We start from the raw sequence: 12,689 nt of genomic DNA, 5'->3' as shown, positions 1-12,689 counted from the left end.
ACAGGCTAATCCTAGGGTTAGCCAGTTTAGCAAAAGCTGAGAGACTTTGTCTCAAAAATAAAAATGTTGAGAGCATTGGCTACATGTATGTTTGTACATACATGATCATGCACGTGCACACACACACACACACACACACACACACACACACACACACACATTCTCCATGCTACAGACACACCCTCCCACAGTCACAGTTGGTGGTGGCCCATGCCTGGGCCAGCACATCTTTCTGAGGAATAAAAAGATCCTGCTTTAGAAAAAAAATCTACATGTTGAAATCCCAACTCAACAGAGAGAGAGAGAGAGAGAGAGAGAGAGAGAGAGAGAGAGAGAGAGAGGGAAACATTACAGAACTGCTCCTGCATAAGTCTATTCTTTCATTAAAGGACAAATTACATAGAATATGTCTAAAAAATTCAGAGTTTCTCTAGAATATTTTTGTACTTATATGTCTGTACTAAGTATCGCATTCATATTTTTGACTCATAGTCTTCTTTGATAAACACATTTAATTATATTATTTATATTCCTCCATCTTGTGAGGTTTCAATGTTAGGTACTATTGATTAGTATCTAGATATTTAATTTTAATGAGAAAACATGAATGCATAGTGTACTGAAAATGTAAAATTACTGAGAGCAAGGCACGATAATGAAATTACAAGGCAGATTTAAAACGGTTTCCTTGGATACAATTAAAAAGTTTTAAAAGACATAGAGAAAGAGAAACACTTTACTGCAGAAGAGGTAAAAGAAAACGCCAGATCTTATAAACAGGTATGGTGCTACTGACTTGGTTAAATGTTACTGAAAGAAGATGAAATGGAAAGGTATTCTTGGGGCTGAAATAAAATTTTGATGCAGAAATATGATTTTTTTTTGTCCCCTAAAAGGCCGTATCTTCGTGAAACCTTATGATTTTATCAAGCATTCACTCTATCCTCAGATGTTGCTAGATCTTGTGGGATGAAATAGATAAACAGGAAAATAGAACCTGTTTTTTTATTGTGCCTAATAAAGACACATTCTGTGACCCAAAGCATATTCATTATGGTTCATATTTAGATTGGAAATACAGCTATTAGGAATAGGAAGTGATGTAAGATCTCAGGGAGAGATAAACATCAGAACTCTCAGAGACAAACCGTAATTGACTAGTTGGAGAAATTTGGGACGGATGTCTAAGCACCCAGTTGTAAGGAATCCATTTGTATTATATATAACAAAGAGAGCCAAGCAGGAAACAATCCAGAACAGTTCCGCTGGTGTGACAGTCGCTTCCCAAGAACTGGAGCTGACAGCTAGGGACAAACAGTCCATATTTCAGATGTTCCAAGTACTGTGATGCGATCTTGCTGTCTGTTCTCTTCTATCTGAATGTGAACCATTCCCAATCACCATATTTACAGTGTGCACACTAGACCCTGTTTGCTACTGAATAGCTTATGTCTAGGAAAAAAAGCAAGGTATATAGGGGATTTTATACTATCTACTGTTTCAAACATCCATTGGAGGCCATGTGTTACATTTTCTATGGATAAAAGACTACTATATATACTCACAATAAAATATTTGGACAAGAGACTATTATACTCACAATGAAATATTCAGCACCTATAAGAAGTTAGCAATCCATGACAAGCATTGGAGGGGTATAAATGTATATTACTCGGTGCCCCATGCCACCATGTCCTTTGTTTTGCCTTTACTGGAGGAATATCACACTTTGAACTGTGCTCCCCACTCAATATAGCTGTGCGCCCCGCTCAGTGTCCCTGTCAACTTAAGACTGTCGTGAAAAAGAAGCTCCTTTATTACCTCAGAGGTTTCCCATGATAATTTGAAGGCTGTCGTATGCAAGAATAGGGCAAACAAAATGTTCAAGCAAGATCACAACCCATGTAGGATGTGGGATGTAAACAGTTGGTCTGGGGAAGGTCTGCGTGCTACAGCTGTAACATTCCCAACACTGTGAAATTAATTTGGGTGTGGGTTATGATAGGAGAATTCACAGTGTGTGTATAGCACCAGTAAGTCTTTGGAGGGACAGGGAAGAGAATTTCTAGGAGGGGAAAGCATAGTAGCGAAGATCAGATGAAGATTCAGGGGGGAAAAAGTGTGAAGTTGTTACCATGGCAATAGCATGTTAGAAGAGGAAGGTCAGAAAGGAAGGGTAAGGCCAGATTCTGGAAAAATGGATTCATCACCTGAGCAGTCTTGGCATTTAAGCATTCAGCTGTGGCATTTAAGCCACAGTTTGACTCTGGGTTCCTTAGGGACCTCACTGAGCCTTGCCTCCTCCTTCCCTCTGATGTAGGATACAGGCAGGTAGGTACCTCTCCAGCAGGGAAGCTAGAGCATTAGGTGAATGTTTACTTGCCAAGCATCTACCAAAGTGCAAGCTGTTATTGAACCCATCCTATCATGTATGGACACATACCACCTCAAGCTCCTGCTAGGCTTCTGGTCCCAAAAGTACAGAAAAAAAGTGTCCTTTCAGGAAATCACAGGACAGTGGGAAAAATGCTTGATAGATACACCCAGACAAAGCAAAGACTTAAATTATAGGAACACGAAAGAAGTCATGAGCTGTGCTGTTACCCCTCACGTACCCTTTTCTTAAATCCACAGGAAAGAATAAAGTTATCCTTTCTATTAAGGGGAATATTACAACATGAGGTTTGGGAGTCATTGGAATGTGTTTTCTATGGAAGCCCATGGTTGGGAAATTTTGAAAGCAAACACGTTACCCTGCTGTGACAGCTGAATGAGGCTCCTTAGCGCCCATTCTGGTTACACAGCTCTCATAGAACGCTATCTTTTCTACCTGGCTACATTAATTAGGACAAAGTAGCGTCCCTTATCCAGGATCCATTCTTCCTCTGATTAATTTTCTAGACAGTCTGCATGCAATAGCAAGAGGAACACAAGCTTTTAATTGGGCACCAGCTAAATCATTTTTGTTTAAAATGACAACTCATGATTTTCCTCTTAGATAGACCATATGCCAAAGTCCTGTCTTGACTCTTCAACACAAATGGTCATTAGCCCGGTGAAGAGATGTTGATTTCAAATTCTTACCAACAGAAAAACAAATCAAAGTTATTTAGCCAATAGGTGTTAAACAAGGGAAGAATACATAGGTCATTTCACTTCCAAAAGGTCAAGGTCATGGGCTGGTGGACCTGGATGTATACAAATATGACCTGAGTAAGCCAGGAGGAGCAAGCCAGGAGGAGCAAGTCAGGAGGAGCAAGCCAGGAGGAGAAAGCCAGGAGGAGAAAGCCAGGACGAGTAAGCCAATAAGCATTATTCCTTCATGACCTCTATTGCTTCCACCAGGTTCCTACCTTGAGTTCCTGCCTTGGCTTTCTGTAGTGAACTGTATCTTGGAAAGTGTAAGCCAAATAAACCCTTTTCTTCTTTCCAAGTTGCTTTCCCCCTATCTCCCCACCCCTAGCACCTAGCACCAGAAAGCAAAATAAGTGTGGTGGTTTGAATAGGTTTGGGCCCCATAGACTCTTGGGTTTGAATGTTTGGCCCATGGGGAGCACTGTTATTAGGAGGTATGGCCTTGATGAAGGAAGTGTGTCACTGTAGGGCAGACTTTGAGGTTTCCTGTGCTGAAGCTCACCCAGCATGGAAGACAGTCTCCTGTTGCCTGCAGATCAAGATGTAGAACTCTCAGGTCCTTTTCCAGCACCATGCCTGCCTGGACTCTGCAATGCTCTCTGCCCTGATGATAATGAACTGAACCTCTGAACCTGTAAGCCAGCCCCACTTAAATATTTTCTTTTATAAGAGATGCCTTGGTCATGTTGTCTCTCACAGTAATGGGAACCCTTACAGAGACAGTAAGACGCTGATTGGAACACTGAAGTACAAAACTCTGCCCATGTTGATAGTTCTCAGTCGTCTCTTCATACATCAATAGCCAGTCCTTCCCAGAAGAGAAGTACAATGTCCACAGGACTTTTTCAGAAAAGAAATATTAACTTAGTCAAGTATCATGAAAAGTCCTGCTCATCAATATACTGGCAGTTAACCCACTTGCCACAGGATTCTCTTGGTCTGCCAAATAACCAGATTGTTCCAGAAAGTATTCTTAATGCACTTGCTCTGTGCAGTCATTCTGAATGTCACAGATGAAATGGGAGGCACAACTTTTCATCACTGTGACAATGCCCATAAAGGCAAGAATTGGGAGAGAACTGATTGTGATCCACGCTTTTAGAGACTACATTCCAAGGTCAACTGTGTCTATTGCTTTGACCCAGGGATGAGATAGAACCTCAGGATGGTGGAAGCTTGTGGTTGAGACTGGCTCAGATCATGGCATTTAGGAGAAAGAGGAGACAAGAAGTGGCCAGGGTAAGGAATACCCATCAGTGCTGGGACTCCAGGGACAGACTTCTTAACCAGGACCCTGAATTCTACAGTTCTAGTACCTTCCAATACTCTCTTAAAACGTTGAATGTGTTAATGGATTAAACCATTGGTTAGGTCACAGCCCTCATGGTCTACTCATTTCTACAAACCCCTCATAGATACATAGGGTCCTGCGCTGCTACATCTGACAAGATGATACAGTCATCTCTCAGTCCAATTAAGTTTGAAATTATGGTGGAAGGAGCTTTATTTATTTTATAAATTCATAGACAGATATACATCTTAGGAAACACTGAATACGGAAAGAAGAATGTAACCAAGTAGGACCTTCAGCTCTGAAGACCTGGGGAGAATATTTCCATGCAGGATACAGCAGATGAAGAAGACAGAATTTAATAGAAAATACTGATCAGTATTGATTGAAATGTAATGGAGAAAAAGAGATATAATAAATTTATTTTACTTAATTAGCAATACACTAAAAATAGAAAACTAAGAAAGATTTAGAAACCATATTTAAAAATATCCTGTAGTCAAGAATTTGGCATTTAAGAATAAAACACACACACACACACACACACACACACACACACACACACACACATTAAAGATATATTAAAGGAATTCCTAATACCTGGAAGCTAATGTGTTTCTTCTCAATAGCCCACTCAAACATAGCCAACTTTTCATGGATGAATTTACATTAAGTTTCAGAGAAACTGTGAGGTTATGTGTGGGCATACCCTAAATTCTTTCCTCATAAAAAAAGCAGGCAAGTAGAGACCATAAAACTTATAAAAAATGCAGTAAGTGAGTATTTATATGCTATTTGTATAAAACTAGTTTAAGTCATTTTTCTGAGAGTGAAAGTGGATAGGGAATTTGGAATGTTGGCCAGAGCTGAGCCCAGCCAGATAGAGACAATTTTTAGATACTATGGAGACCCAGCAAGCAGCTAGGGGTCTTTGCAATCACAGGAAGAACTTCACTTAGAACTAGAAGATTCTACTGTGGGCTTTGACGGCCTCACAGAGATTTAAGCAATTCCAGATTTTAAATGTAGTTTCCATTTGTTCATGTGTTTAGTAAACATCAAACACTTAGAATAACGCCAGGCGCTGGGATACCCCGAACTGAATGAAGCAAAATTCTGTCTTCAAGATGCTTATAGTTTATTTGGTACAAGGGACAGAAATTCAATGAACGCGATTGGAGACAGGAAACAGTGAAGTTTTGCAAAGAATTCTGAATTTGGGCAGCCCTTTATTTTTTATTTCAATCAAAGCTTGAGATTCTCACACTGATAACTGTTAACAACTATCTCTGATAATCAGACCAGGAAAAGGGCAAGTGTCTTTTTATTTTAGGTTTACTCTTTTTTTTTGTCTTTTAAAAATATTTTCATCTGCATTTCCCTTTTTACTGATCAAAGGCTGCCAAGGAAATTAATAGCAAATGGCACTCAGTCTGGGTTTTTTTCTTTACTGTGTTTACAAAAGTCCAATGGAATTGAACCAATGGAAACTTGGGTTTTCCTTCTCACCCCTTTGTCACCAAGCAGTGTTTGCTTGTTAATTTTCTGCTTTGCTCACCACAACACTACATTTTTCAGGAGAGCATGCTCCTCTCTACTGTTTTGAAATATAGCTTTCACAAGAGCTCCAGACTGAATTATTCTTTATCTTGATTTTTAGCATTTTCATAGCCAACCAAATAACCTCAAGGCAGGAGAACAAACATTTTAAGAGAAACAACCAAGGACTCCAGCCAAAGTTAGATTCAAAGTCATTTTCCTCAATGGTACTCTCTACTCATTCCTGTGGTGTAGATCTCCACCTACCACCATTAATGAATTATTTGGCTGAGGTATTTGGCAGTTATGGAGAAAAGTAGGGACAAAGGAGGAAGGAGAGAGAAAGTTAAACACCAATTTTAGAAGAGTGTTAATTCTGCCCCTGATACTGAATTGGAAGCCTTTTTGTGATTACGGTCGCTTGGTTAAATAGGTTTCCAAATCACCTACAAGAAAGCCAGTTTTTCTAGTTTCATAGGACACCAAGGGCATTGTTGACGAAGACAGGCTCAAGGCCTGGAGAAGAGGATCACTAAGCAAGATAAGGAACTGCAGCGGAAAGCACACAGGCTGTTCCTAGGAGTAGAGGCCAAGGGCTCACTCTGCCTCAATAATGATTCATTAAGGAGGTGCTAGCACTGTCCCAACAGACTGAGGATAGCGCCCTAACCACAATGGCCAACCACAGTGGGCACAGACGACCATGCACGCTGACAGAAGGTGTTTTGAGATTGAGTTTTAGCATGGGACACTTTCTGTAGTACTCTTCACATGTAGCCTGAGAGTTCATTTTAGTGACTAATTGCATCTCTTTTTTAAGCTACATCGTGCTTCTGTACTAACGAACCTTCTAACTCACCAGTGTAAATGAATTTCTCCTCCACTGGATTTAATGTAAATACTTTTATTCATAATGAAGAAAACCAAACTTTATCTCTTCCCCCCCACCCCAATCCGATATCTTTCAGTTTCTAACTCACTTCTTTTTTTTTCTTTTTTCTTTTTTCCTTTTTTCGGAGCTGGGGACTGAACCCAGGGCCTTGCGCTTGCTAGGCAAGCGCTCTACCACTGAGCTAAATCCCCAACCCCTTCTAACTCACTTCTTATTGACCATCACTCTTTCATTAATTAATTAACTAATTAATTAATTATTAATTTTTAACAAGAAAAAGTTTATACCTCACATCAAGGCAGAAGGTGAGAGATAAAAAATTAAAGGCATTCCCTGGATGTTGTGACTCTAGTTGGATCTACCAATGGAAAAAAAATCAACCACCCAACCATCCATTCAATCAAAGGCACACAGAGAAAATAATAATACATACATCTATATCTATATCTATATCTATCTATCTCTATATCTATCTATATCTATCTATCTATCTCTATCTCTATCTATATCTATATCTATATCAATAATCAATGAAGTTCCTAGTGGGAAACAAGTGTCTCATTAGGTGCAACTGCATGGAGTTTAATTAGAGAACATTATAAAAGCCATAGCGAGGGTCTGGAGAGATGCTCACTGGTTAAGAGCTGGGCTGCTCTTGCAAAGGACTCGAGTTTGGTGGGCTTTGCGGGGTAGCTCAAAATTGTCTGTCATTCCAGCTCCAGGGGATCCAAACCCCGGCCTCTGAAGACATCTGCACGCATGTGCCCATACCCCAAAAACACAGACACACATAAACATATAATTAAAATAAATCTATAAAAGCAGGGCAACCAGTTCTGCACGGTGTTGAGGAGTTCCAATGAAAAGTAAAGTCTCCAGGAAGAGGGATGGGAGAGAGAGTTTGGGCTGAGGAGAAGTGACAGGACCTCATGCAATAACAGGGCAGGCAGAAACAGCTGGGTACCCTGTGAGTCAGGTTTCTGAGTAGGCAGGATTCAGTAACAGCACCAGACCTGGTATACAGAGTGATTATGAAAACATAAGCAAAGAGGAAATATGTATTCCGCGAGGACTAATCTTTGTAGATATTGAATTGTAGATATAGATATTCATAAGAGGATTTTAGTCTCAAGGAGAAAATAATGTCTAGAACGAGGTTAAAATGTGGCCAACTGGACCCGAACTACAATGAACAACACATGTCTGACTTGGCTCAGATTTGTGGAGGAAACGATCTCTCTTCCACCAGGGCAGCGACGTAGCTGTCAGGCGGTGTCGCGAGGGCGCACACGCAGATAGCAGTAGCATAACTAGTCTCTGTGAGGCCCAACGCACAGTGGTTATGTGCACGACTAATTGTCATGAGAACGAGCTATGCTTTTAGTACTCACTGTGCACTGGGCTTCCCTGCTTACTCGAGCATGGCGGTTTCTTTATTTACCCTGGTGAATGAGAAGAACGAGGAACTAACTTGCTGAAGGCGGCACTGACAGGGAGCATATGTACTACAGAAGATACCCGGGGCTCAAGGCGCTGTCTGTGGTTTTCTTTTCTGTCAGTTTTGTTTGTTTGTTTGTTTTTGTGGGGGTGGGAAGTGTCTTGATTTTTTTTTTTTTTGAAGAAAGGCCTTAACTATGTATGTCAGGTTGGACTTGAACTTATGGTCCCAAACCTTGCTGGGGTTGTAACGCACCATCTTGCCTGGCCCACTAGGCCCATTCTCTAGGGGAACACATTTGGCGACTAATAAAAATAATGAAAATGTCATAGATTGAGAAAAACAAAATATTGCTTATCCTCGTGTTTTTTGAGTCTAAGTCTTTTATGAGTGAACTGATTGGTCCTAAGAATATTTATTTCAGTCCTAAGAATACACGTCCTGACATAGGTTATGCTAAGCGGTTTTAGTACGATTCTTTTCCTAGGAAGTTTTGAACAAGGTGTTAAAGACATGCTCTGTTGGGAAGAGCAGGATGCTTGCTTGCAGAAGTTACTCTCTAAACAGAGTCTGAGTTCCTGAAAGAAGACTGTTATCATAATCAAGTTTTCATAACGCCCTCATAGGACGCCTAGAAGACGTAGGTGATCAGTAAGTACTTGTGGGATGGGTGCACAGAATGTTTCCAGTGTTCCTCATGGAGGGTTGGTCCTCGGGAGGTAGGAGAGCAGTAGATAAATTGTTGCAAAGCCCAGCAGCACCGATGGGAATGGAGGATGGCTAAGACCACCTCGAACAACCCAAGGTTGTGTAAGAGCGAGGGTGGCAGGCACCACAAATGATTTTGTTTAGACACTCAGAAGCCCTGCTGCAGGAGGTTTCAGTTGGCTTGGATGAGGGGTCACACAAGTTAAAGATAGACCACCATAGTAAACAATAGGCTGCCTTCATTTAGCAAGAAAAAAGAAAGGGAAAGAAAAAAAGGCAGCCCTTAGGGTGGATAGGAAGTTTTAATCCTGTTAAAGAACTCAATTACCCAGGAAGACTGGGTAAGCCTTCTGGCTTTATTGTAGCGCTTCTCTTCAGTGGGAACTTAATACTAGAGGGTCGTAGAGTTGGGAACAAATAAAGTCCCATTCATAGACTAAACACTCAGGATGTTTTCCACAGAATACATCTTAGATACAGAATAGCTTAGAAGGGAAGAGTTAGATACCGACACTCTTTCACAACTTTTGAAGTAAATAACATTCTCCTTTGGAACATTTGATCTGATAACCATTATTCACAGATTATTCAAATACAAGGAATTACCTTGACAGGTGAACCCACTAACTTTTAAACACTTAATCACCTTCTTACATTTGTATTTTCCCCCCAAAAATGTATTTCCTCATAAGCACAACACTTTGTCCAGGAATCTATAAAGTAAAATTTAGGAATCTATCACAGACATATAAATGTTTTAATGTAGATAAGAATGAATTCAACGTGAATCATGAAGTATGTGATATGGGATACCATGTGCCTGAGGCTGGGCAAGGTTATATATCTCAGCTGGTTCAATTCTTCAGCAAGATCTCATGAAGACTCATGAACGGAGTCTATCAACTTCTTTCCTCTGTCTGTTTTTAATTTATAGTATGTGTGTGTGTGTGTGTGTGTGTGTGTGTGTGTGTGTGTGTGTGTGTTCTTCATGTGTAGAGATCAAAACACAACTTATGTCCTTCCCCCATGTGGGTCCGGGGGAGATTGACCTCAGGTCACTGGGCTTGGTGGCAATGCCTTTCCTGGCTGAGACCACCTGCCTATCCTTTACTTCTTTAACTGGGACAGGATCTTTCTTCAATCTTCAGAAATTGTTCTGTAGCCTAGACTTTTCTTGAACTCACAGCTGTCCTCCTGCATCAGCTTTTCAGCTAATTACAGGATTACGCCACCATGCCTATCATATATATATATATGTGATATATACATATGTATATGAATATGATGTATATGTATAATTGTATATGCATATATATGAGTATATGTATATGTATAGGTATAGGTATATGTATATGTGATAGGGTTTTGCTAAGTAGCCCGGGACTGCACTGGATCTGTGAACCTCTAACCTACGCCTTTCAACTTCTGACATTCAGTCTATCAACTTTGAAACTTTTGCCTCCTTAATATTAAATGCAAATATTAGGAAATGTGGCAGTTCCTTTCTCTGGAAGAGGAGGAGAGTGTGTCAGAGAACAGGAAACAGGGGATGCATGCTGCTTATGCTGTGCTGAGTTCAGAGTTGGAACAGCGTTTTTGAAATATCCCAGAAATGACACCATGAAGCACTCCTCCATGTCCAAGTGACAGCATTTAAGCAAAAGAGGGAGGAGTTTGTACCTCGCTACTCTGTTTCCTCAGACAAGTCAATTCCTTCCCTTCTTTCTCTCCCCACCAGCCAACTGTTTACACCGGAATGTTTTCCTTGGGAGAAGGAAAGGATTTGCTGTTATTCTGGAATAAGAGGACAGCATTGCTGTTATACATCTTGATTGAATTACAGCTAGTCTAGAGAATTACAAAGAATGTCACAATCCCAGACAAATAGGGGCCTAAGTTGCTTTGTTGTTAAAATCGATATGCACACATCAAACCATTTAGTTCTTGTTTAACTAGACAGCCCAGCAAAATCTGTGTGAAGACATCCTGTGGCTTAACAACTTACTTTAAAGTCACCCGATGCCAGTAGTTGTAATCTGTATGACCAGAGCCCATTTGTCACAGAACTTGATTGTTGTTTCATACAACCTTGAGTCCCCTTTAATCATCTCTTCCTATTCTGAGGGGCTCTTGATATTATTAGATTGAAGAAGTCAGACACCGACTAAACACAATAGGGAAGTTCAGCTCATAGAGTTAAGAGCTAAGATCTTTGTGTGACAACTTCCTAGCTATAAAAACAAGATTCTGGTAAGAAAAGATGGACACCCCCTATTTGTCTATGAAGAAGATAGCAAGATGGCTCTCACCCCCAAACTTATGTTACAAGTTATATTCCAGAACCCATATAGTAGAAAGGGAAAACATACTCCCATAAACTGTTCTCTGACTCCCATACCCATGCCATGGTATATACACTTCTTTTCCCCAACGAATACCTAAATAAATGAGTAAATAAAAACTCATTCCCCAGAAGTCCTAAACTCAATAAAAAACTTGAAGTCAATCTTTCTTTTGGCTTGATGCAACTTGCCTCCACTCTCTTGCTTTTAAACATCACGTGTCTATGAACTAAATGACATCACATGTCTGTAAACAAAGCAAGATGCATCAAGCTGGTGGTGCACATTCTAACTGGTTTTACTTTTCTTTTTGTCTTTATTTTCTTAAGGTTGAATGCAGAAACAATATTGAGAAAGGCCAAAAGGTTTTAAAGCACACAATTCTACCAATTCCAGACTAATTTCTCTTATTTTTCATGACCCTTATCAATTCTTTCCCATTTTCCACAATACTGTGGGATACTTACAAGCATCCCAGAAAAGCAGCACCATTTTTCTCCATCAGCTACATTGCTTCCTAACTACATTCAATCATGCCCTACCCATTTTATCCCTCAGGAACATCTATTTCTGACTCCTGAACAAGGTACTCAATATTAAAAAAGAAATCTTAATAAGTACCAAAAATCAAATTTCAAAGACCACACCTCATCACATTGGTCAGCGTCAATTCCCCTCCCCCAAGAGAAAAAAAATGTAATTGAAACTAATTGTAAGACTACAAGAAGGCCTTTAAAACAATACGATGCTAAAAGGCCATATTTTTCTTTGAGAACAACTGATTTATTTGCCAAGAATTTGACAACCTTTCCCACAGAAATTGGTGAGACTAGTGCATTTTAGATATGACTGAGATTTCTATTTTAAGGTGGAAATTTTTTTGTTTTGCTTTTCAATATTAACTTTAAGCATGAGTGGCCTAAACTTTCAAATGGATTTTAAAGGAAAGGAAAGAAAATAATATTTCAAGTAAATGGGAACAGAAAGCAAGCAAATATCACTACACTAAAAGATTTCACAGTAAAACTAATCAGAAGATATAAAGAAAGACTTATTTCCAAGTAATGGAAAAAATAATAAAAAAGACAGTAAATATATGTGCCAAACTCTGCCAGACGCAATTTCATATCTTGCCTACTATTGAATGTAAAGACTCAGTTATCAAATAAATTTTGATAACTTCTTATATCTTCCCTAATAAAACTCAATAAAGATGAAAATCAACAGCAAACCAATCTATAGCGATTATGTAAATCCAGAGATAATATACAATGCATTTTTTCCTAGAATTAAATGAAAATGAAAATCCAACACTACAAAGTATCTGGACACATTGTTTTGATT

The 12,689-nt window shown here is 39.6% G+C and overlaps 1 protein-coding gene across 6 annotated transcripts in view; it reads right to left on the bottom strand.

The window, feature by feature from the left end:
- Positions 1 to 12,689, bottom strand: part of Dlc1 (DLC1 Rho GTPase activating protein) — a 420,643-nt gene that overhangs the window by 179,684 nt on the left and 228,270 nt on the right. The window lies entirely within an intron of this gene.

Source organism: Rattus norvegicus, chromosome 16, assembly GCF_036323735.1.
Source record: "Rattus norvegicus strain BN/NHsdMcwi chromosome 16, GRCr8, whole genome shotgun sequence".
NCBI classification, from domain to species: Eukaryota; Metazoa; Chordata; class Mammalia; order Rodentia; family Muridae; genus Rattus; species Rattus norvegicus.
Note: the sequence above shows the minus strand (reverse complement) of the source record. Positions and strands in the feature narration are given on the sequence as shown.